The 27,626-nt window shown below is 36.2% G+C and overlaps 1 pseudogene; it reads left to right on the forward strand.

Annotated features, from left to right (window-relative positions):
* On the forward strand, positions 1-27,626 carry LOC129509236 (ectonucleotide pyrophosphatase/phosphodiesterase family member 3-like; annotated as a pseudogene).

Raw genomic sequence — 27,626 nt, forward strand, 5'->3', positions numbered from 1 at the left:
ATGACTGGCCTGCCCGCCGGCACCCCAGGCGGCCCCAGAGCAAGCCAGAGTACCCACACCGCCTCCAGGGAGGCCGGGGTCCCTCCGAGGGGTCGGTGAGCGGTGATGCAGCCCCCACCCCGTCTCTGTTAACAGCCCGGACAACTGTTAAAAAAAGAGGAATCTTTTATCCATTAGAAACCTAATTGGAACCAGTATGACATTTTTACTTTAAAAAATAAATCTAAGTTTATTTATTGATATTTTGTTTTCATGTATAAAAACAAACAGTATAAAATTGCTAATACTGCTGAATTAAAATGCTAAAATATGAGGAGATAGGCAAAAGACTAATTACATTTGAAGTCATTCAAGTAATACAGCAACCCCAAAATTAAAGATAAAGTCCGAATTTATGAGAATGTACTAGCCTTTTCTTACCAAGTATTATAATTAACTTTCCATCTTCTTTATATATATATGTTGTAAAGATTTTATTTATCTATTCACGAGAGACACACACACACAGAGAGAGAGAGAGAGAGAGGGAGGCAGAGACATAGGCAGAGGGAGAAGCAGGCGCCCATGCAGGGTGCCTGACGTGGGACCCGATCCTGGGTCCCCAGGATCACACCCCGGGGCTGAAGGCGGCGCTAAACTGCAGAGCCACCAGGGCTGCCCTCTTCTTTATATTTTATGCTATTTTCCTAGATATCTCCTGTGTAAAATAGAAATCAATATTTTTTCCCAGTTTCAAAGACCGGTTTCTAAAGTACTGAAATGCTTAAAGTAGTATATTAGTCAAACTATTCTTAATCACATGGGCATTAATTAATGTCTAAAAGATACAGGTAATCTTGAAGACAATTTTTTAACATTTTAAATTAATTTTTAATTGATGTGTAGCTAATGTACAATGTTATATTCAAATTCTTTTTTTTTTAATCTGTGCCTCTGTTATCATTGTGTTGTTAATGTCTAAGAGCCAAAGGCTTTTAAATTCTATTTATAGATTCTGGATTCTCCTTCTTTCTCTCCTACCATTCTGTTTGTTCCTCTAGTTATTAATTTGAGTCCAAAAATAACTATACTTATGCTATCGTTAACAGAAAAATTATGTAAAAGAGAAGCTACATAAAAATCCATTAAAGCTCAGTATACAGTAAGATCTCATATCAGTGTATTGATTGCAATGTAATATTATTTCTTTAAAGGAGTAAAACATTCATTCTGTGGAGGAGGTAATCATGGTTATAACAATGAATTTAAGAGCATGGAGGTAACCTACTGCTTTTTTTTTTAACAAGTATTTATTGAGCACCTACTTTTTTTGGAAGATTTTATTTATTCATTCATGAGAGACACAGAGAGAGGCAGAGACATATGCAGAGGGAGGAGAAGCAGGCTTCCTGCAAGGAGCCTGATGTGGGACTCGATCCCAGGACTCTGGGATCATGCCCCAAGCTAAAGCAGATGCTCAACTGCTGAGCTACCCAGGAGTCCTGAGCACCTACTTTGTGATAGGCAATTTTTAGGACCCTTGTGTACAGCACTGAAAGAAACAGATAAGGATCTCTGCTCTCATGAAGCTTTCATTCTAACAGAGGAATATAGACAATTGGCATAATAAAGAAATACATTACTTGGTATGTTAGGGGATAAGTGCCATGAGAAATAAAAGTAAGGTAGAAACTGGGTGTGTTTCAGGGTACCAGAGGGGCAGTATGCAGTTTTACATAAGGTGGAGAAGGTAAGATTCACTGAGATGATGTTTGAACAGAGACTTGAAGAGGGTGAAAAAAATCAACCTTTCAAATATTCAGGGGACGAGTGTCCCAGGCTGAGGAAACAGCCAGTGCAAAGGCCCAAAGGTGGCAACCTGCCTGATATGCTGGGGATAAGAGAGCCTTCATAAGCTATGACTGTGGCTGATTCAAGAGGAAGGAGCAAGGGTTCAAGTGGGTATCTTAAGTTCAAAATATGTATTATACATGAAAGTAGAGATGTTATATAGGCACCTAAAGAGAGTCTATCTACTCAGAGATTAAAACTTGGGTTTTAGGAATGTAACTTATTTTAAAAATATGCAACTAGATAAGATCCTCAGAAACTGAGTATGAGTAGAAAGAAAGACCAAGTACTGAGCTCTAAGCAATTCTACTTGAAAAGGTTGAAAGAAAGAGAATCACTGGCAAATACACCTACAAGTACAGGCAGTAGGGAAGGAAGAAAACAAGGAACATAGTATGTCGTAGAAACCCAGGGAAGAGACTATTTGGAAGACCCCATGAATAAAGTGTAGCTGATATTCCCCCATAGATAAGGCTTTATGGTTTTTGTAGCCTGGTTGTCTTATCTATTTCTGTTAATAACACACACACACACATACACACACACACACATCCCTTCCCAAATAAAGAAAATGTGTTGGGCTCTTTATGAATATAGTGCCCTTTAACATTGTCATGATGAGCTATATATTCTTGTAAATGTTTGAAAAGTCTCTGGAGACAGAGTGCTTCCTTATTAAATAGAGTATTATTTGATAATTAAGTCAATCAGTATCAGGAAAACTTATGCCTCCAGTTCTTTGCTAATTATCTTGGAAAAAAATACATATATTATACAGCCTGGACAACTGTTGAATATATATACATATTTATAATATATAATAAATGATTTTATAAATATATAATATATGAATATATTAAAAATATATTTATAAATATATATGTATTTGGCCCCATTGTTGCAAAATAATTGTTTATTTATGTTTGACACTTTTCTTCTTGTTCTTTACAATATAAAAGTATCAAATGTGTTATGAGTAATATAATTAAGTTAAACGTGAGTTAATTCAATATACATAGAAATATTTAGGTTTCTTCACCCTAAAAGTAAAGGGGAGATATATTTGAGATATCAGTGGGTTAGTATAAATTGTGAAAAAACATAGTGTTTAGAAACATCAACAGCTTTTGGCCATGTGTTAACATATTTCAACAATGATTTGAAATGACTATGATAAGGGTATCTGATGTTATGTGATGAATTTATAATTTATATTGTCTACATAGAGTAGAACTGTGCTTACATTGGTTGTCTACTGTTGCTTGTTTCCCTTCATCTGTAGGCATAAGAGGTGCTGTGGAAGCAAGTACATTTAGAAAAAGTAAACACAATATGGATGATAATTTATTGTATAGTTGAGATCCCAATCATAGGTGCAAATGATATAAAAATCACATTCAAGTCTGAAAAGAAATCCTTACAGTGGCCTCAGTCATAACTGGGAGAGCTGTGACAGAAGGAAAATTGTGTCTCTTCCAACATCTGTTTTTGAATTGAGATGGCATCTAATAACAACAGTAGGACCATTACCACCTAGGCTATCTTCTTGGGATGTGGATCCAGTTTTAAAGAAAAAACTGAAATTGAACCATTTGAAAATATTGAAGTCTATAACCTTATATGTGGTGAGGACATCTATATAAATTTAACATCAAAATATGGATATGTTTTTTAAATTATGTATTTTGAAATTGGTAATAAACTGAATCCCTGAGGTGGGTGCTCTGTATTAAGACAGAAACTGGAAAAGATGGGAATGAGTCATCATTCAGAATGATTGAACTGTAAGAGTGAATTCTTTGTTTCCTGATAATGATAAACATTAGATCTCAGGAGACCAGCTTTTCTACCACTTACTCACTATTTGAAAATTTCATAAAACTTAGACAAATAAAATTACATTTCAAACTTTTCAAAGCAGGAAAAACTCCCTCAAGCTCAAGTGTTTTTTGTTTTGTTTTGTTTTTTTGTTTTTTTGTTTTTGTTTTTGTTTTTTTTGTAATGACAGAGAAAAAAGCTTCTGGCATAAAAGGATGCTAGAAAGTCCTATTATGGACAGATGCTTGGGATTATAAAAGTGTTTAAAAACAAAAAGAAAAACAAAAACCACCTTAAGGAATTAGAATTTTCGGGGATCTCCCCTACCTTTCTGCCTACATGCTTACTTCAGACCATTGTACTGATAAATCATTTATCTAAGCAAGGCAAATGGATAAGTTGCAATTTCACCTTGAGCTTCAGGAGTTCTGACATAAATACACTCACAGTTGTCATTCCTAATCTTGCCAAAGGCATGTGGTGATTAAATATGGCTTAGAAACAAAAAAGTATCCATTTGAAAATAATTTGTTATAGTCTTAACAGCTCATACTCTTGATTATCAAGCTGAGTTTGTGGTCTGGCATGTTGGCCCTTTGTGGAGAGGCTTAGAAGGAACTAGGTAGGATTTCAGTTCTAAGTGAGATCTATTTGGTGGTATTCAGCAGGAGCCACTTAAAGAACTATGTTTGTAAACTATTTGTATATTGTGTTGTTGTAGAAAAAAATAGAAGCTATCTAAAAATCACACAAAATTCATGAGTTTAATATTTTAAAGGTATCTGCCCTTAGAGAAGTTTCATATAACCAAGCAAATATATCACAAATAAGATTGTTAATTATTTAACTTCTTCAAAATTGTTTTTGATAAAAGTGTAGCTTTGTATGCTAGAAAACTGGGATATGCTTAAGGAACAAAGTGATCATTTAAGCGATGATATTTTTTTCTGGAGGAGCAGAAATAGTTCCTGGAAGTGCCTGTAGCTTCTATAACAAATATGGCCATTCTCTAGAAAGAGGAGGTGATAGACACCTCCTGGTGGAGAGGGCAGTGGTGCTTGGGTGGTGGTTATGAGTTTGACTCTTGGTTTCAGCTCAGGTCATGGTCTTGGGGTAGTGGGATTGAACCCCACATCAGGCTTTCTGCTCAGTGGGGAGTCTGCTTGGAGGGATTTCTCTCTCCCTTTCCTTCTGCCCTGTCCCCACCTCACCCCTCTCTCTCCCTCTCTCAAAAAACACCCCTCCAAAAAAAAAAACCCAAAAAGAAAACCTGAGAGGAAGAGTCATAACTTGGATGGCAGATACAGTACAAGAGAATTTATTAAAGGAGGTTTTGTTTTCTCCCATCTCCTAGATAGATGTTGTGCCTTTTAATTTAAAACTACTTTGAGGGATCCATGGGTGGCTTGGCTGTTTAGTGCCTGCCTTCGGCCCAGGGCGTGATCCTGGAGTCCTGGGATCGAGTCTTACACCACGCTCCCTGCATGGAGCCTGCTTCTCCCTCTGCCTGTGTCTCTGCCTCTGTGTGTGTGTGTGTGTGTCTCATGAATAAATAAATAAAATCTTAAAAAAATAAAACTACTTTGAACTTATTTTTAAAAACAGATCTTCTACACATTCAGCCAGCACCAAACAATGGCCTCCACGGTAGTTTAAACCATCTTCTGAAGGTACCTTTTTATGAGCCATCACATACAGAGGAAGCGTCAAAGTTTTCTGTTTGTGGCTTTACTGTTCCATTGCCCACAGATGCTCTAGATTGTTCATGTCCTGAGCTACAAAGTGTAAGTAATAACTTCACATATTCATAAAAATGTAAAGGGGCAAGTAAATCTATAACCGGGGTTACAACCAGGGTAGCTGATGATCAGGTTTGTGTTCTAGTTTAGGTATTTACCTAAGTAAATGTATGTGGTTTCTCCGAAACTTGTCTGGAGATGAGAGGAGATACATTGTAAGATTGAGTGTGTGAATATGCTTTGTAAACTGGAAAGCACTATCTGAAAATTATTAATTCCCTTGTGAGCTAAATGTCCTTAACCCTTCAAAACAGTAGAATCTTTGAGCTCTTTGATTTCTTTCATCAACAGAACGCTCTTACAGCTGCAAGTTTTCTTACAGGTCTTTTTAGTGAATCAGGCACTTGGCTGAGTTCAGGAGCTTGACTTCAGATCCCAGGAGACTCAGTAAGGTGAGGTTCCAGTGCTAGGAGACCCCCCTACTCCCCAAAGATAAGGGATCAGAAGTTCCAAATTTAAGGACCAACCCTACTGCAACACAAGGATGGGGTCTGGGATTTCAGAATGGAGTTGGAGCCCAGTTATCAAGAGTCCATCAAGTTAAAACCAATGTCAAGGTGCATCTGATGCCAAATTAAAAATATTTTTTGTAGAACTCAATAAGTATCCACTGTCTCAGGTAAGAATTATTCCTTACAGCCAGGAGTCAGCAAAGACTTGATTTTCTCTAATCCTCAAAGTAACATTACACCACATAGATCAATAAGTATTTATAAATAAATGCTGACCAAAAGAGTCTTGAACAGAAAAAAGTCCAGTCAATATTTCCAATAAAAGTCAAATCCACAGCCAAGATCAGGGTAGGGGTATGGATTCCTTATCTATAGCTTACCTCGATGAAACTGCCATTTAAAATCATCATAATAAAAAAAATCATCATCATAATAATAAAACATTACAATGTGGATGTTTTTGTCTCTGTTTTAGGAGAAAAGAAGGATCAGAGAGGCTAGGCAAACTGTCCAAGGCCACAGAAATTTGGTCTACCTGACTACAAATGTCCAAATTCTTCTCTGTTAAGAATGCCCTTTGCTATTCAAAGTGTGGTCACAGGATCAGCATCTGCTTCACTTGCAAGCTGATCAGAGATCCAGAATCTCAGGCCTCACTGGGTTTACTAATCAAAATCTGCATTTTAACAAGACCCTCAGGTGAGTTGTACTCATATTAGCTTGAGAAGCCCAGGGATGTTGTCCTGCCAATTTAGTAGTCGATTCTAGCTGCTGTCAAAATGCTTTGCCCCATTTTCTTGTATCTGCAGACTCCCACACAAAGTATTTCTGAGCAAGTGGCAGAATGGGAATTTAAATTCAAGCTAGTTTGGCTCTTTGTTGAGTAGTATAACATTTGGGTGTGACTGCAGAAATAATTCTGATGGTCTTTTACAACATGTTATCACATTGAATTACTTTCTCTTGCCCACGTTGTCTTATAGAATACTTCTCTAGAACATGTGAATCAAATGTTTAATCTCCCTGAAGACCAAAGTAAGTCAATAGAAAATAGGTCAAGTCTTTGGTGTATAGGCCTAACGAAACACAATATTGCCTTTTGGGGATCCTTTAAAATAAACTCACAGAGGCTTTTGAACATCAAGATTGTATTGCTTATATACAGGAAGAAAAAAATCCCACAAAACTGATCTAATAGCAATAATCATAAGCCTGGAGTACTTGCAGTGGTTCCAGGAACATAACAAATTTCCTTCAAATGGTTGTGGCTGTTCTTTTTGTTACATGTGAATAGCCCAAACTGCCTACCCCTGCAGCTTATTGGCTGTGTGACTGGGCCAAATCACTTAACCTCTCTGTACCTCAGTCTCCTCATCTATAATAATGGAACCCACCTCATGTCGTTGTAAAAACTGAAAGAGTTAATCCATGGAAAGAATTTAGAACAGTCCCTGGCCTGTAACAACATTCTTATTACCTATTATCTTTTAAATATTCTTTTTTTAATAATAAATTTATTTTTTATTGGTGTTCAATTTGCCAACATACAGAATAACACCCAGTACCTTTGTGTTAAACTCACTAGGCCTGTTGCATCATTTGTAAAATGGGAATACTGTCTTTATTGAGTTTTTGTGAAAATTAAATGTGTTAATATATGTCTGTACTTAGAATGGTGCCTGGCACACAATAAGAGTTCAGTAAATATCTTTGTTGGTTGACAATATTTTTATAATCTATTGACATGACATGAATACCTTGTAGGTTTTTAAACCATCAATAACTGATGGATTTTTATAATATTACAACAGGCAAATAAAAATAAACAAGTACATTAGGACATACTTTTCTTTATAAAATTGCAATATCTTTCCTATGATAATTATTAAGGTAGATCATCTTTGTTACAAAGTATGTCCTTTTGGTTTTAAGGTTTCATCTCTTTAAATATGTCCTATGCACTGTTAGCTGCTTGGCCAAATTACTTTTCTAAGCCCTAGTTTTGTAATGGAACAGAATGGAATGGAACGGTAATAGCCTCGGAGTTATAAGGACTAAGAGGTTAAGTATGTAAAATATTTATCAGAGAAACAGGTGCATAATAAACCATCAGAGAATGATGATGCTTTTATGCATGGAAGCATTTGCTAATTTTACAACCATTTTTATTTTAGGTTATTTTTACTCTAGTAACAGCAACAGAGGAACTAAATATGCCATTTGGGAGGTCCAGGATAATGCAGAACAAGGAATACTGTCTTCTATATCACAGGGAATATGTCAGTGGATTTGGAAAAGCTATCAAGATGCCCTTGTGGAGCTCATATACAGTACCAAAACTAGTAAGTTCCTGTGTCCACTGATCCATGAAGGCTGGAAAAAATCTGTGGTTCCCTAATATTCTAAGAATTGAATTTTGATTTTCAGTAGAAATCCCAAAGGGAGTTCACTGGCCTGTGTCTTGTAAGACAATGTCCCACATATTTCTCAAAGGTATTTATGGGTGCTATGTGGGTGCAAAAGAGGAACACATCATGTTTTGCCTGGAGAAATTAAAAGATGTGTACAGGCCAATTGGTAAGGCAGGTAGAAAAGAAGCTTTTGAAGAGTGGCAACAGGAAATACAGAGGCACACTATCTATTTTGTACATCCTAAGTACATGGTGGATGCACCTAGAAGGTGATGCTAACTAGATTATAAAGGGCTTTACATTTACCTGGTTATTTACCACATACTTTACTTTCTGCTGTGTATCATGGTAGGCACAAAAAACATAATGTGAATAAGCAGTAATCCTTCCCCAAAGTATCTAGTACTCCCCTAGGTCAGGCTAGACTTACATGTAGAGATGTGCTATATCATAGGTCTCTCCAGGCTGAGGTTGAGAATTCAATTATTGATATTCTCTTCTTTTTTCACTGTCCAACAATCTCTCTTTCGATAAGTGACCCTGGGTCATTTGGCTATCAAAAGGAAGAAAATGTCAGATCTCTAACTCACACCATATACAAAATTAAATTGTTGGTGAATTTATAGACCTAAATGTGAACAGCAAATCCATATTTTCCTTTGCATGTATTTTTATGACCTTGGGGTAGAGAAGGTTTCCTTAGGACACAAGAACAACAACAAATACAGAGGGAATTGGTTAATTTGGCTATATTAATGCTAATGTGTGACAAAAAGACAAAGTTATGGATGAGGCAATATGTTTACATTGTATGTAAGAAACAAGAGATGAGTATCCAGAATGGTAATTAAAATCCAGAATGGCTAATAAGTTTCCAATAAACAAGAGAATGACAAACATCTTAGCTAATAAATGGGCAATGAGTATATGAGCCAAGCAATTGAACCTCATTAGCAACCAGGGAAATGTAAAGGAAAGCAAAAATTAAAGTCTGCCAAAAATCAGTCAAAACACTCCTTCAGGGAAGAGATGGTTCTATTTAATGTATCCTCGCCCAATAGTGCTGCCCAGTAAATGTTTCTGAATGAATGCATTGGCTACGTTAATCCCAGCCATTATTTTTAAAGACTTGAGGACAAAGCAGTACTTTCAACTAGAAGGGTAAATAATCAGGAAGCTGTTTTTGTAAAGAAAATTGTGATCTCTTAGGTCCAAAGACTCTTTTGACAAACTTCAACCTATTAATGTTCTTGCTTAGCCAAGAGATACTTTTTATGGCAAGGAAGTGATTGGTTGTATCTGGTTTATTTACTCTTCTTGTTCCAATTCAAGATTTCTGGAGAAAAATAAGCATATTTGCCCACTATTAATTGAAGCTTTGTGTGTTCTGAACACCAGCTCTGTTGCTGACAATGGTTTAATTGTGGTCAGTGGTAGGAGAGCACTGATGTTGTTTTCCAATGTGGGCAAATATTTTACCAACACTTACCTGAGTTCATGTGTATGGTTAATGGCAATATCACTTTCCTATTACGCAAAATGTTCAGTTTGTGATTTTTTTCAACATACTGTGGAACAACAATGTGAAGTTATTTATTCCTTAAAATAATTTGTTTCTGTTTTTGAGAAAGGCGGTATGATTCAAGACCAATCAGATGATTTAGTTCTCTATTTTGAAAAGTCCAGGTATCAGGGATTGTGTGGAGTAAGGGGAATGTTTGTGTTTTTGATATTTTCTCCTACTGTCTTGCATTCCTGAATTTATATGAACTTTAGCGGAAACCAGAGGCAAGGAGATTTTAAGTGGGCTCAGACCAAGAGTTTAGTACAATTCTTTTTTGTTATTGTTTTAAAACTAGCTTCTTTGTTACCAAAAGTTCCTGTCTGTTCACTGATCCCACAGAACTACTTATGTATTTCTCCCTCCATGTGACAGGATGGAATTCTAGCAATTTTCTGCTTTCTAATTCAGAAATTACTCCGTTAGTATGTTGTGGTTCAGGAAAATTACATACAAGGATGTTCTGAGATTCACATAAAAATGTTGTAAATCAGCCCTGTGTTTGAAAAATCAGACTTTAAATAAGCACTTTTCGGAGCATGGGCCTAATTGGCTTGTGTCTTGAAGTTTTATGGAGCTTTTGTTTTTCTGTGGTTTTGGTGGGTTTTCTAATTTTTGTTGTTGTTATTGTTATCTCAGAAGAGTTCTGGAGAAGTAGCTGTGATTTGAAATCACGGTCCTGCAACAAGAGCTTCAAAACTAATAGACTATATATGAGCTTCACTTCTGGGGCCACTCAGTAGGATTATGTGAACTGCTTTTTCTGTTGCTGGGTGAAAAATTGAAATTAAGAGTAGGAATTATGATTACGTTTTAGAACATTTACCTTATAAATTTGATGTATATCTTTTTTTTTTTTTTTTTTAATGATAGTCACAGAGAGAGAGAGAGGCAGAGACACAGGCAGAGGGAGAAGCAGGCTCCATGCACCGGGAGCCTGACGTGAGATTCGATCCCGGGTCTCCAGGATCGCGCCCTGGGCCAAAGGCAGGCGCTAAACCACTGCGCCACCCAGGGGTCCCAAATTTGATGTATATCAAAGAACTTTTAGAGAGAGGAAAATCTAGCACACTTAAACAATGTTTCCCTTTCTCTTGATATATATGTGTATATCACTGGGTTTTTGAATAGCCTTTTCTTGTTTCCAAAGTTTGCTAGCACTAATATAAATTATGATCTAATCATGTCTTATGATTCTTTAAAAAACTAGGAACATTATTGTGTATCACATTTTTTGAACTATAAGAAATATTTTTCCCTGTAGGAAAAAACTATGACCAGAATAAGAATTTTAAAAGTATATAGTTATTATCCTTACTGTAAGACTAGATGGTAACAATCCAATATCTAAATAAATAACTTTAGCTTTTATGTTCAGCCTATAGGTAAAGAAAGTCTATAACTTCAATAAAAATAATGTTATCCACTGTTCAAGTATTATTTTAACCCCATGCCAAACTATAAATGAAAGCATCTCACTTTCCTGTCTATGCTCATCATCTACTTCTCTTGAAGAATTTTGAGAGCTAGAGAGTTCAGATGTTATCTGAGCGTCTCAGTTCTAATTATTGTTTTCCTGACTCTGTATCCTTTAGCTTAAAAAACTCTTAAGAAACTCTGAAAAGCTAGCAGGGTTGAAGCTGTTTCTATATGTGGGGATGGGAGGATGGTTTGCTGTGCTTTCTCAGGAACCCAGGACTCAGAAATGACATGACCATACCCCCCCCCATCCTGCTAGAGCGCTGGCTATTGCATAATCTCACCTTTATAAAGGAGGCCACATCCTGTCTTCCCTAGTGTCGATACACTTATATTTGGGGTTCAAGTTTGGTATGTAAGAAACAAGATTTTCAGTAAACAGAAAAAAGTATAATTTTTTTTAGTACTTTCTGACTAAAGCCATCCTGATCCATTTTCTCCAACTCAAAGTCTGTGCTACTTTGAGAAAATAGTAAACATTTTTGCCCAACTGCAGCCTTTGCTGAAAATTATAATACACTTCTTTCCTTAACATTTTTATAATTTTAACTGTTGAAAATAGGTGTTTTATCTTCCTTACATTACAGAGAATACACCCATGACTACATTTATGTATTGTACATTTCTTCAAGTAAAATGTACAAAACCTGTGAAGTTTTAGAGTAAAATGATAAAGACGTGTGGCAGGAAACATCAACTCACAATATTCTGGTTGTCTCTGAGGCTCACAATTGATATTGTTGGTTCTCCCATTTTATAACATCTTCACATGCCCCTTTATGTCATTCAGAAATGTTTGTTGTGATGTATTTTTGAAAGAAGGAAAGATATATTTTTGAGACTTTATGCATCTTAAAAATTCTTATTCCATCTATATACTTATTGGAGGGTTTAGAATTTTAGAGATAATTTTTCTTCAAATTAATAGGAGATAACATTTCCTGCACTAATATTTTTATATGTTCCCTAATTTTTCCATCTTTTGTCTTTAATTTTACTTTTTGAGAGATATTTGCAACTTCATCTTATAAATATTACTGAATATTTTATTTCTGTTGTCATATTTATATATTTTTTAATTCAAAGAGCTCTCTCTGCTTTTCTATAGCTTTCTCTTCTTTCTATATGGATGCCTTGTATACTCTCATCTCTCTAAGGAGCAAGTTTTCTTCTCTCTCTGCATTGCCTCTTTTTTATCATGGTTCCTCTTCAACCCTGACAAAATGTTTGGTGATCCTTGGTTATGATTTTATATGTTAAGGGAGAGGTGCTAAGCTTCATGGCTGGGGCTGGCCAGCTGATAGGCTGATAGGTTGTTCAGGATAAGAACCAACCATTTTCTGGGGAAAATTTCCAATTGTAAGCATCTAGTTTTCCTTTCAGGCTGGTTTGTTTCCCAAAGAAGGACACTTTTAATCTGACCCAGCATATAGAATCAGGCAGCCTTCATGTGAGCAATGATAATGGGAGGAGTCTTACCATGCAGTATATAAAGTTTTATTTAATCCCATTGCTTTCAATATGGTGCACTTGCTCTCTGGCCTGTCTTGTGTCCTTAGACTGAACATCTCTCTGGTTCAACTTCTCCAGTGAGTAAACTTTTTATCTATCCTCTTTTACAGACTTTCAACCAGGTCTCTTCTTTCTGGACCTACGTGCATTGCCTGTCTTTAGGAGATTCCCAAATTCTACCCTTGAGGTTTGGCAGTAGGAATCCATTCCATTGTGCCTTTCCCGAGTCACGGCTTTTCATTGTCAGTATTTAGTGGTCTACTAAGTCATGTTGTAATGTAATAGTAAACAACTATGTTGATCTGATTTCCAGCTTCCGAAAATTTATCTATTATGTGTTTTCATCATTAATGTTCTTTTAGTGGAATTTTGGAAGGGAGCAGAAATAAATGTGTTCAATTAAGTTGAGGAGTCTACTCAACTTCCATATAGTCTTCTCCAACTGGAGTGTTGTAGTATGTTAGGGAGTACATTCTCTTGTTGGCTTTCCACAGACTTCCCTCATCCTCATCTACCTATTCTTTTTTTTTTTTAATTTTTATTTATTTATGATAGTCACACACACACACACAGAGAGAGAGAGAGAGAGAGAGAGAGAGAGAGAGAGGCAGAGACACAGGCAGAGGGAGAAGCAGGCTCCATGCACCGGGAGCCCGACGTGGGATTCGATCCCGGGTCTCCAGGATCGTGCCCTGGGCCAAAGGCAGGTGCCAAACCGCTGCGCCACCCAGGGATCCCCCCCCCCCTCCTACCTATTCTATACCTCATCATGGTACTCTCCTGCCTATGGATCTAGTACAGTGTTTTTTGCCTTTTTCTTTGTGAACTGATCTTTCACATTTTATGTTTCTCCAGCTTTACTGAGATATAATTGGCATAAAACACTGTATAAGCTCAAAGTGCACCATTTGATAATTTCATACATGTATATATTATCAAATGATTACTCTATACATTTAGACACCAGGTAATTTTTGCTTTTACTACAATGCAGTAAATAAGGGAAGGAGGGATCCCTGGGTGGCGCAGCGGTTTAGCGCCTGCCTTTGGCCCAGGGCGCGATCCTGGAGACCCGGGATCGAATCCCACGTCAGGCTCCCGGTGCATGGAGCCTGCTTCTCCCTCTGCCTGTGTCTCTGCCTCTCTCTCTCTATCTGTGTGACTGTCATAAATAAATAAAAAATTTAAAAAAATAAGGGAAGGATATCCTAATTTAATTAAACCTTATTTGTTGTTAAGAAATATATACACTATGGGCAGTAATGTTCATATGAATCAAAATCTGAAAAAAATTAAATGAATAGTGAAATGTTTACTTATGATTATATGCTAATTGAAATATGATGATGATTTAAGACTATATTGCCTTAAACACTTGGGTTAGGCAGCATATTTATAGGATGTCTGCTAGTGGATTAATTATTGTTTTAGCCTTTAAATGAAGTTACAAAGAAAATTGCAAAAAACATTCCTATATTACATGATGAATGAAGCACAGCTACAATTTTTTAAGTCCCCAAATAAGTAAGTTCAGATAACTGAAGTTGCTTTAAATTAATCTCAGATTGCCCAACAGTTTGTATGTGTATTTTTTTTATTTTTTATTTTTTATATGTATATTTTAAAAGATTTTATTTACTTATTCATGAGAGACACAGAGACAGAAACACAGGCAGAGGGAGAAGTAGGGATGTGGAACTCAATCCCAGGACCCTAAGGTCATGTCTTGATTCAAAGGCAAACGCTCAACCACTGAGCCACCCAGGTGTCCCTCGTATGTGTATTTTATTTTTATTTTTTAATTTTTATTTATTTATGATAGTCACACAGAGAGAGAGAGAGAGGCAGAGACATAGGCAGAGGGAGAAGCAGGCTCCATGCACCGGGAGCCCGATGTGGGATTCGATCCCGGGTCTCCAGGATCGCACCCCGGGCCAAAGGCAGGTGATAAACCGCTGCGCCACCCAGGGATCCCTCGTATGTGCATTTTAAAAATGAATTGCTTTTATTTTACTTTCAATATTTACTTGTAAGTACACCATATATCATCACCACCTAAAAGTTAGATCTTAAAAAGAATTTTTGTTTTTTAGCAGGAGCTCTCATTATTCATTTGCTCTCAATTCAGGATTTTATTCTGCAAATATTCCTTTCCAGGATGTATTTGATTTGCCTTCCCAGTGTTCCTAACCAGAAGGGAACCACAGAAGAAAACATTGCTGAAGACACCCATTTCCATTGCTTGCGTAGACCTGATTCACTAAGAAAATAAGAAAAGGTTAAATGAAAAACATTCTAGGGAAGTTACAAACCATATAAGGTGATGGGTTAGCCACCACTGTAGGCGTAACTTTTTTTTTTCCCCTTTCAACAGGGAGACACATTGCCTCTTCCTCCCACTGTCCCAGACTGTCTGCGGGCTGATGTCAGAGTTGCTCCTTCTGAAAGCCAAAAGTGTTCCTTTTATTTAGCAGACGAGAATATCACCCACAGCTTCCTCTATCCTCCTGGTTAGTATAACTCTTTTTTAGGGCAGCAACTTAGAAAGCCCTCATCAGCTGGATGTGGGCATGTGCCTTAAACATACGCTCCCCCACCGAAACTACCTGCTTGGGCAAAACTGGCTGCCCAGGAGGCTTCCAGTGGTTGTGGGGTGACCTATAGCCATGTAACAGCTATAATAAAGACTAATAAATTTTGCAGTAGGAACTACACATCAGCTGTAATCTGGCCCAGATGTTCAGAGAGGTCAGCAGATTTAGGTTTAATTTTAAAACTGAAGATTCTTTGGAGAGGGACACAAGGCATCTAAAAAACACATTTTTTCTGGCTGCTACCCAAGCTAAGGCCTGTACGGTGCATGCAGCTGTGCCTCTAGCAAGAAATCAGACTGGGATTCACGCCTGTAACACACAGAGCATGCTTGTGTCCAACAATTTCACATTGTGGATTAAGCAGCTGAATGAACTTTACATTTTTTTGTGTTTTGTTTTGCTTTGTTTTTTTAGAAAGCATCACTCTTCAGAACATGCAAAAGCCAGTGTCATTTTTCTGAACTGAAATCTCTTCCCTATTTAGCAGGAAATGTCATTTTTATTAACTCACTCATGAGATTTTCAACAATTTCAGCTTCTGAAAATGGATTTACTCCTGATATTTGGCTTACTTTTTCTGTAAGCCATGACCTAAGAGGTCATTTTGGAGATTTATAGCTTAGGGATTTTTAGAGTGGGGGGAAAAAAAGGCTTGGTGAAAATAAGTAATATATCAATTTAAATACCTAGCACAGAGTTAGGATAAATAAACTGATATATAGTATTAAAATATCTGCAGAGCTCCCAAGCTTATGCAAACCTTAAGTAGTTGCAACATTTTATTAATAATTTTTAAAATTGGCATATAAAATTATATCTGTTGAGCCATAAGGCATTGGTTGATATATAAATATTTGCCTCAACAAGGAAATGAAATTAATAACTAAACAACTTGTCTTAAAATATTAAGGATGAAATGAAACTCTTTGCTAACTCTCCACTATTTTGTTTGTTAGAAATTCCATCAGAAACTAATCTTACTTTTCTCTGAAAATGAGGTAATACTGTCCAGATTGCTATCCCAACTTTCAGAGCTTAATTTAAAAAGTAGAGAAAGCTTCTAGGGTTCTGAGGACTGTGAATAGTATGTGAAATTTTAAGGAAAAAGACCCCAACAATTTGTTTTTCCTTGGTTTTTGGTACCCACCCACTGGCCTTTCACTTAAATATTAGTTAGCATATCCAAGTATAATTTAAATATAAAAAAAACATTATGATAAACATTTATAGGCTTGCAGCTTTTTTCATCCTCATGATATTTCCACGATATAGATGTCATAAGACAAAGCACTTTGCTCCACTGGTTAAGCTGGTACGCAGCAGAGCTGGGCTTTCAACCCAGGCACTCTGATTCTGGACCACACATGTCCCGGCACTAAGCCAGGGAGCACATCCCCAAGTCCTCCGAACCAATCATGTGTGGTGTCATGAGCATTGAGTTAAAACTTACTTTCTTAGGAACATTTGATTTTGGAAGAGTTGTTTATAACAGCACTATTTGTGCACATTCAATAACAATGCATTCATATTGTTACAGTACTTGTTTTCTAGGGCTGTTGTAAACCGATTACAACAAACTGATAGCTTAAAGCAATAGAATTGTATTCTCGCATAGATCTAGAGACAAGAAGTCCAAAATGAAGATGATGGCCCGGCCATGCTCCTTCTGAAGGAGAGAACCTGGGGAGAATCCTTCTTTACCTCTTTCACTTTCTGGGGGGCTTCAGGCATCACTTGGTTGATGGCTACATCACTCCAATCTTCGCATGTGTCTTCACAGTGCCTTCTCCCCTGAATCTCTCCTCTTCTGAACCTCCTGTCTTTATAAAAACACCAGCCTACTCTAAATCCAAGATAATCTCACCTTGAGACCCATAACTCGATTGTATCTGTAAAGACTCAATTTTCCTATGTATCATATTCACAGGTACAGAGGGTTAGGACTTGAGCATATCTTTCTGAAGGTCACCATTCAACCTATAGGTATCAAATGCATAAAACTGCTGGCCTTATTGATAACCTTTACTGGGGAGTACTTAATATTCCTATGTTTCAACTGCTAATAAATTTTTGTTGGTATGTAATAGTATTTTACTGATTACGATTTTTGTTATATTTTCTCTTCTAGCTAGAGTTAATCAAATCCATTTGTTTTACAGCAAATAATAGGACTTCTGATAGTCAATATGATGTTTTAATCACAAGTAATTTGGTCCGTATGTATAAAGCATTTAAAGGTAAGTATTCATTTAGATTATTAATTTAAAAACACCTAAGTGACTTTATGAACTTATAAATTAAACACATCTTTGTTTTTTTTTTTTCGCAATTTGTCCCTGATATTGAGTCATTATGTTCTAATGCTTTAATTTAGAAATAGGAAGATCTCTGACATAGTTTTGTTTTTTTCAGCTTACTTCAATTTTGGGTGCCTTCTGACTAGAACTTCAATAATTTGTTTTTAATCTAATTCAGCTGTAAATGGCTAATCACAAAACAAAATTTTACTGACACTCACCATAAGTAAGTGCAACATGTTTGTCTCTATAATCATAATCAATAAAGCAATGTGTATATTCTGACCATGATTTAATATAACTGTCCCCAAAGCACCTCAGCACTAGGAAGGAATTTGGAAACATATTTTACTTGGAATGCCTGGGTGGCTCAGTGGTTGAGTGTCTGCCTTCAGTTCAGGGTGTGATCCTGCAGCCCTGGGATCGAGTCCTGCATCAGGCTCCTGCTTCTCCTCTCTCTTTTCTGCCTGTCTTTTCCTCTCTCTCTGTGTCTCTCATGAATAAATGAAAATTTTTTAAAGGAAACATTTTACTTAATTTCAAGACTGCAACTACCTAAGTAACAAGAAGTATCATCAATGTGACTATCTTTTTAAGATTTTATTTATTTATTTATTTATTTATTTATTTATTTATTTGAGAGAGAGAGAGAGAGAGAGAGAGAGAGAGAGAGTACAAGGAGGGGAGGGTCAGAAGGAGGAGCAAACTCCTCACTGAGCAGGGAGCCCAATGCAGGATTTGATCCCAGGACCCTCAGATCATGGCCTGAGCTGAAGGCAGACACACAACTGACTGAGCCACCCAGGTACCCCTATCAATGTGACTATTCTTTTTGTTACATGGACTATTTTTCAGAATTACCTAAGCACCACTGACAATTATTGAAACGGATTTTGATGCTATTTAAATGTATCTCCCTATTATAGAAAATATTTCTGTGTTCAATAAAGGTAGATGTTTTTAACGTCTTCTTCTATTATTTTTTAGAAATGTGGGATTACTTCCACAGTTTTCTTCTTGTAAAACACACCATGGAAAGAAATGGAGTAAATGTGGTTAGTGGGCCAGTATTTGATTATAATTATGATGGTCATTTTGATGCTCCAAATGAAATTACAGGGTAAGTAATTTGAAAACAAATGGATTTTTTGATTTAGCAATAAGATATCATGAGGGGAAACCTCAGTATGCTAAATAAAAGGTTAGTATTCTAATATTGCACAATATATTTACATAGGGATGTTATCATTGACTATCTTCAACTGATCTAAATATATTGCAAAATTTTATATGGCAAATATTTAAACTAAAGTGCAAAGAAAAAATTAGCAAAGTTTTTATTTAGGAAAAGCTTAGCAAAAATTTTACTTAGAAAATTTCTAAACAAATGGGCACAGGGAAAATGTGTTTCTGTGAAGGTTAAAGAGATAAGAAAGACTCATTGTACTATCAATAAATATAGAGCCAGTCCAGCAATTAATTTAAAAAACCAAGTAGTGATGATTCATAATATTGTCCAATAGTGGATGATTCATAAAATATCTTCTGGGAGAGGGTAGAAGTTTCCCCTAGGAAACCAGTTGTGTTAACTTGTACATCTTTGTACCAAACCTGGTCATAATACATTGCTAAGAATTACCTTTGGATACAGCACACAGGAATAGAGAGGTTTAGAAGTTTTATCTATTATTTCTTTTATTATCAAAGTTTATGAAGGACCGAACTAAACAATTATGCTGTCTGAGCCTAGATTGTGTAAAGCAATGGTTTCTACCTATACCTTTAAAAATTTTTTTTACTAATTTATTCATGCCAGACACACACAGAGAGAGAGAGAGGCAGAGACGTAGGCAGAGGGAGAAACAGACTCCATGCAGGGACCCTGATGTGGGACTCGATCCCGGAATTCTAGGATCACACCCTGAGCTAAAGCTAGACGCCCAATCACTGAGCCACCCAGGCATTCCTCTTACCTGTACCTTTTGATAGAGGAACATTTATGACAACTCAGTGTGTGGCCTTTCTGTATTTCATTTGTCTTGTCCTTATTTTAGTGCTTATTAATCATACATTTCACCATTCAATAATTCTAGCAAGCACTTTGATAGCACTTTACTACATGATAAATACCTTTCTAAACACATACACTTCATTTGGTCCACAAAACATTCCTATGTTAGATTCTGTTAGCCTCCCTATTTAGAGATGGAGAAACAGATATAGAGAGGTTAAGTATCTTATTTATGTTCCACAGCTAATAAGTGGGAAAGTCAGAATACAAACCCTTTGAATTAATGTAGAAATCATAAAATCACAGTAATATCACTATGTATAGCAGTCATACAGTCATATTTCTTTTCATGGGCTCCTAATAATAGTCTACCTTTATTTTGCACTTAAAACTTTATTTTTTTCCTTATTTTTTTTTATTTATGATAGTCTCACACACACAGAGAGAGAGAGAGGCAGAGACACAGGCAGAGGGATAAGCAGGCTCCATGCACCGGGAGCCCGACGTGGGACTCGATCCCGGGTCTCCAGGATCGCACCCTGGGCCAAAGGCAGGTGCCAAACCACTGTGCCACCCAGATTTCCCCTGTACTTAAAACTTTAAAAAACACTTTCATGTTTATTATCTAAAACTAAAGGACTGTCATATTAGTTGTAAGGATCTATCCTTACATGTCTGCACTGTGAAGTTGGTAGTACAGAATCACCTCTATGTTAAAATTAAGGAAACTTATCAAGTCATAGAATGTGGGAAGATTAGCACCCACCCAGACATCTAGCAGAAGTGCCGTGCTAGAGTTGGAATTGGGGCTTCTGTTTTCCAGTCCTTGCTCTATTGCAAAATGGCACTATGAAGTATAGAGTCAACAAAACTAGGAAACACAAGAGGCATAATATCATGGTCTGCTTTCCTTTGTATTCTCATATTTTCCCATAATATTATAATGACCAAGTTCAGGCTTCTATAAAGTTCTGTTCTGGCTTATGGAAGTCTAAAAACATGTGATAAGATTTTGTACTTTCTATTCATTTACTTTCTTGACTATATTTTTACTATAACATTTCTTTTAAAATGTATGACAACATTTATAAGTTTTTTTCATTTATAAGTTTTAGAAGCAAAAGTGTAATAACAATATATTTTCAATTGTGTTTTTACTTTTATTTATTTATTTTTCTTTTCTTGTGTATTTTTTATTGGATTTCAATTTGCCAACATATAGTATAACACCCAGTGCTCATCCTGTCAAGGGCCCCCCTCAGTGCCCATCACCCAGTCACCCCATACCCCAGCCCACCTCCCCTTCCACTTCCCCTTGTTCATTTCCCAGAGTTAAGAGCATCTCATGTTATGTCACCCTCAGATATTTCCCACTCATTTTCTCTCCTTTCCTCCATAATCCCTTTCACTGGTTTTTATATTCCCCATATGAATGAAACCATATAATGTTTGTCCTTCTCTGATTGACTTACTTCACTCAGCATAATATCCTCCAGTTCTATCCACGTTGAAGCAAATGGTGGGTATTTGTCGTTTCTAATGGCTGAGGAATATTCCATTGTATACATAAACCACATCTTCTTTATCCATTCATCTTTCGATGGACACCGAGGCTCCTTCCACAGTTTGGCTATTGTGGACATTGCTGCTATAAACACTGGGGTGCAAGTGTCTTGGGCTTTCACTGCATCTGTATCTTTGGGGTAAATCCCCAGCAGTGCAATTGCTAGGTTGTAGGGTAGTTCTATTTTTAACTCTTGGAGGAACCTCCACACAGTTTTCCAGAGTGGCTGTACCAGTCCACATTCCCACCAACAGTGCAAGAGGGTTCCCCTTTCTCCATATCCTCTCCAGCATTTGTTGTTTCCTGTCTTGTTACTTTTCACCATTCTCACTGGTGTGAGGTGGTATCTCATTGTGGTTTTGATTTGTATTTTCCCTTCAATTGTGTTTTTAGATACATAATGAACACTAGTGTTTCTAGCCTAGTGCACTACTTTGTGGTGCTGACCAGTGCAAAAACTAGAGCCACACCCCTAATGCCTTCCCTGGTTGGTTGGATGTCCTACCTCCTTTTTTTTTTTTTTTAGTTTATTTTTAATAAAAAATTTTATTGGAGTTCAATTTGCCAGAAAGGGCTGGCAGGATATATTCAGGGTCCTAAATGAGAAGAACCTGCAGCCAAGAATACTTTATCCAGCAAGGCTGTCATTCAGAATAGAAGGAAAGATAAAGGGTTAGAGTCCTACCTCTTATTATGCCTCACTGACCTACCAACGTGAAGAACTGCCCAGTGAGTCTGCTCTTGTAGAGTCCTCAGGACCTGAGAAAATGATTAGTCCAAGTTCCTCCAGGCTTTCATCAAAGTGGCTTTGACTACAACATACTTTTTAGTTGTTTCATGGATAGAGCTGTACTAAAAATTACCTCATTCTTGAACTTTTCCTTGGACTATTGATCTTCATGTAATTGATGTCAATTTAAATATGTATATGCCTACATGACCAAGTGTGTATATATATATAAATATATATATGCATATATTTTGTATTAAATTTATATACACTTTATTCACACTCATTCATAAGGGAAGGGATATCATATTAATATTTTTATTCTTAATACAGAAAATTTAGAGTTCTGTGCCAAAACTGGCACTCAGTGTTTTACTGAATGAATATGTGAATACAAAAACTCCATCAACTGGGAACAAGAGGTCTGAAATTAACTACAGACACATAGATAATGAGTAACACCTTTTTAAAACATCATGTGTTAGTCTACTTTAGTATCTAATATGGATCAAGGAAAATGGTATGTAAATAGTTACTTAAACTTGCATATGTTTTTATAGAAAAATATATATTCTTGAAATTGTGTTTTACTAGTTATTCAACAATATATTGAGTACCTATTAAGTGCATAGTACTGTGAAAGAAACTTTTTTAGAACACACAATGGAGGAATACATTGTCTCTGACCTTAAGGAGTTCATATATAATTTTGATATATAAATGAGATATAAATAAGGATAAATGAAATATAGACACATAATGGGTCAGTTGATAATAGAAAAGTTATTTTAAAAAATAAGAGATGTCACAAAGTTGCTTTAATTGCTAAATCCAAAGTTGGATTAACTGCTAAATAATGTTATAAGGATTTAGTGTTTCAAATTTGAAGCACATTTGACTGGAATAATCAATAAAGGAAGGTTATATAAAATGAGAGAGTAGGGCTGGGCCCTAAAAATGGGCAGAATTTGAACAAATTGAGAGGATTGAGAAGAACCTTCAATGGAGAAAAGATTTGATAACTAAATGATTGGGTGCAACAGTCAAAGAAAAAGGGGATACTCGAAGATGAATCAGAGATTTTATTTATTTTTTAAGATTTTATTTATTTATTCATGAGAAACACACACAGAGGCAAAGACATAGGCAGAGGGAGAAGCAGGCTCCATGCAGAGAGCCTGATGTGGGACTCGATCCCAGGACCACGGGATCACTCCCTGAGTCAAAGGTAGATGCTCAACTGCTGAGCCACCCAGGCATCCCTGAATCATAGATTTTAAATATAGGTAATCAGGAGATAACAGAGGGAAATTAGGAATGAGAACTATTTTGGTTGGTCGATAAGACAGTTAAGTTTATGCACGTTCTTTGTAGAAATAAAGGTTCACATGGAAAAATCCCATAGGCTAGTAGAGACTGGAAATTAAAACTTAGGTTCCAGGCCAGATTGGGATTCATCTCTCTTCTTTCAGGTGTTCAACACATAACTGCCTTCACCATACTGTGTACTGCGGGAGATACACCAATAAATTAGACATGAATTCTATCAAAAGGGACTCACAGTCTAGCCCTTGAATGCCTAGTACAATTGAAGAAGGAAGAGATAAGTGGGACAAAGAAGGACAGATAAAATTACTATAGGATTTAAAAGAAGAAATATTACTTAATAGGGAAGGTGACATTCTAATTGGGTGTGGAAGATAGTATTTTAACTTGAATGTTACTGGCCTTTCAATGACTAAAGATGGATAGCAAAGGTTAGAGGCTAAGCAGTAGGTCCTAGAGTAGGCAAGGGTTTCCAAAAAATGGTAAGCGATCATTCTTCACTTACTTTTCCAGTGTCAGACAGTGGTGGCTAATACAGCGTGATGCTGGTTATCACTGAGTCAGAATTTAGTAGTTCTTTATAGCAGAGTCTAGGTAGGTAGCTACTACGGATTGATTAAAATGGGTATGCAAAGAAGAAAATATTGGCTCTCCCTGGTCTAAGCCCTTATTGCCTTTTATCAGAACTTTTGAAAATGAATCTTAAATAGCTTCATTGTCTCTTGTCCTCCTCTTGTTCACCTCTGTACACCACTACTGACTTACCCTAAATGTTAGGTTTTCATTGTGATATCCTTTCTCATCCCAAAACTTTAGCTACTCTAAATAAAAAAAAACAAAAACAAGCAAACAAAAACATCTAGGCCTGTACTTAAGGCTCTTCACAATTTACCTTCAGTTGACCTTACAAACCCAAGTTGTGGGCCCACTGAAGTCCTTGAAATGACTTGATACATCTTGAATTTCCCTACTTCAACATCGTTGCTCATGCTTTTCTTTCCTAGAATGCCCTTCTTTTCCATCTGCTAAAAACTCTACCTTCAAGATAGAAGGTAAAATACGAGACAGAAGTCTTCAAGGTAAAATACAAATGGTATGAAATCTCTGACATCCAAAGTAAAGATAATCTCAAAATTGGTAGGGCATCATCTCTATTGAAGAAGACATCAACAATAATGAGTTGGACATTATTTAAGATACTAGGGAATTTGCAGTATAGTAATAAGGATATGACATTTATAAAGATTATGATGAGTGTAAAGCAAACTTAAGCCAAGCTATGATTTTTTTAAGGATTTGTATTTATTTATTCATGAGAGACAGAGAGAGAGAGAGAGTGAGAGAGAGAGAGAGAGAGAGAGAGAGAGAGAGAGAGAGGCAGAGACACAGGCAGAAGGAGAAGCAGGGAGCCCAATGTGGAACTCGACCCCAGAACCAGGATCACTCCCTGAGCCAAAGGCAGATGCTCAATGGCTGAGCCACCCCTACATCCCCCAAACTATGATTATAAGAGATTATGCATGCATAGGATGTGGCAGGATGAGAAAGGGTCAAAAGTAACTGAAAACTTAGGCATGACTGACTAAGAAATATATGAGACAATCAGTTGTTTTGCAAAGAATCAATTTGCTTTTGGTGGTCTTCAATTTGAGGAACTAGTTGAACACCCAGGAGGATACATGAGAAACAGTGTTGAAAAGATCTTAAATGCATGGATTTTTGAGTTGGACATCCTGTACTGAGTTATTGACATTGCCTCTTTGGGTAAATAACAGAATGTCAATCTCCTCAACTATATACAAAAATTCACATAAAATTCCTGTAAGCATTAGTTATTTCATATAAAATCCTAAGAAATCTCAATAAATAGTAAGCAAATGGTGGCCATTTTAAAGAATCACATCTTATGTTAGAGTTATACATTCTGTAGTCAACATAAAGGGAGACTGTATACAAATAAAATCCTCTATAATCAAATCACCCAATAAGTATAGTACATATACAAACTATACCTTAAGTCTAAATCAACCAATATTCCCCCTAACATTAGAAAAGGTAATTGTGCCTTGAGCACACAATGAAATAGTTGACTTGCTTTACAGGGCATGATGTATGGAAACTGCACTTTTAGATAATCTAATTCCTCAGCTCCCCTACTGTAGGAGATCTGAAGGAATTGTCATCAGTTGTAGAAATGATAGAAAGAAAGAGAAAGACAGAAAGACAGAAAGAAAGAAAAAGAAAGAAAGATGGGATCCCTGGGTGGCGCAGCGGTTTGGCGCCTGCCTTTGGCCCAGGGCGCGATCCTGGAGACCCGGGATCGAATCCCATGTCAGGCTCCCGGTGCGTGGAGCCTGCTTCTCCCTCTCCCTGTGTCTCTGCCTCACTCTCTCTCTCTGTATGACTATCGTAAATAAATAAAAAAAAATTAAAAAAAAAAAGAAAAAGAAAGAAAGAAACAAACAAAAGAAAGAAACAAAGAAAGAAAGAAAATAATTAGGAAAAGACCATTGCAGTTCTGTACTGTACTTATTGAAACAAATCTGCATATATGTGGATCCCCATAGCTTAAACTTGTTCAAGGATCAATTGTATTTAAATACAGCTCATAAAAATTGTATGTATGCAAGGCTGCTCTTCTGTTGGGATGCACGAGTATAGTAAGAGTTGTCTCTTGCTGGCTTCTGTTCAGATTGGTTGGTGCAGGTGGACTAGCTGATATTAAAGGACTTGAGTAGCACCTCTGCCTAGATATAGTTATGTGTTGTGCTTTAGGTTTATTGAATCAGAATTTTAAGAGGATAGACCGAGTCAGGTGCTGAGTAAATATTTATTTGGCTAAATACCAAATAAACCATAAGAGAGCAGAGCAATATAAATCAAGTGGGAGAGAACTTTACAAAAAATGTAATAAAAACTATTAAACACTGCTGAAATGGGGCATAGTAAAGGCAGGAAAAAATAATTAATTATATTCTCATTGGAAATATGAGGTCAAATTAGTACACTGTATATTTATTTTTAAAAATTAACACACAACATGAATACCACACAGAGAAGTGCTTGAGAGGCTATAGACAAGCAGTACTTTCCTCTTACACTTCCTTTAGGTCAAATAATAGATGCCTTTTTAAAGCCTGCATATTTAAAAAATAACTATGTTGAATTCAAATGACAGTTTTTAAAACACTCATCTAATTAAACCCTTAAATTTTCATACTTAAAAAAATCTAAGTGAAAATTAACAATACCATGTGAGTATCAGAAAATTACTATATAAAGAATAAGAAAATATGTAGAAATCCATGGCTTTAAATGATCGACTTAACTTTTATATAGTAAAAAGCCTATTAAAAGTCAGGTGGCAAAGAAATGTCTGAAAAGATACTCTTCTATAATGATACTTAGGGTAATAAAATGAAACAGAGATGAAACAGTATTTTGCACCATAATTTGGCAAGCATGTGAGGGAAATAGGTATTATCCTCCAGTGCCAAGGCAAGTGTAAATTGGTATGAACGCCTTGAGGAGTGGAAGGTTTAATATCTGGTAAAATTAAAGTTGCATGTACTCTATGATCTAGCAAGTCCATTTATAGATCTTAGAAACTCATATTCTTGAATATAGGAGACATGTGCCAAGTTATTCATTACCATATTATTTATAATGCCAAAAATACTATCAATATGGCAATGAAAAAAAATGCTATCATAAGCCACAGCTAATAACAAATAATTTAACTAGCTTTAGATGTATCACTATGGATGGATCGCAAACATAATACTGACTGAGAAAGTAATTATACACTGTCACTTATAATAACATAAGCTTGAAAACTCAAGTCAATACTATGTATTATATATATATATATATATTGATGTGCAGTAAAAGCTAAAACACAGGCTGAATCACATGGACTTGTGATCATGATTAGTGCAGAACTGGGGATTTAACTTCATCTGTAAGATCTTATTTCTTTTATATCTGAAGTAAATATTAAAATAGTTAAATTTTATGACTTTGTGGTGGTCTGTATTTGCTATAGTATACTTTTGTCTTCTTTTTATTTTAGTAAACCACAAAATTTAGCTATATCAAGATTTAAGGCAATAAAAATCCCAGGAAAAAGGAAAGTTTCTAAATGATAAAAGATCTTTCTGCTAATGAAAAATAATACCCTATGAAAAACTGTCTTTTGTTTCTGTTTTATAGGAAGATAAACCAGAAAGCTGTTTGGATTGA

Source organism: Nyctereutes procyonoides, unplaced genomic scaffold (genome assembly GCF_905146905.1).
Source record: "Nyctereutes procyonoides isolate TBG_1078 unplaced genomic scaffold, NYPRO_anot_genome, whole genome shotgun sequence".
Classification (NCBI taxonomy): Eukaryota; Metazoa; Chordata; class Mammalia; order Carnivora; family Canidae; genus Nyctereutes; species Nyctereutes procyonoides.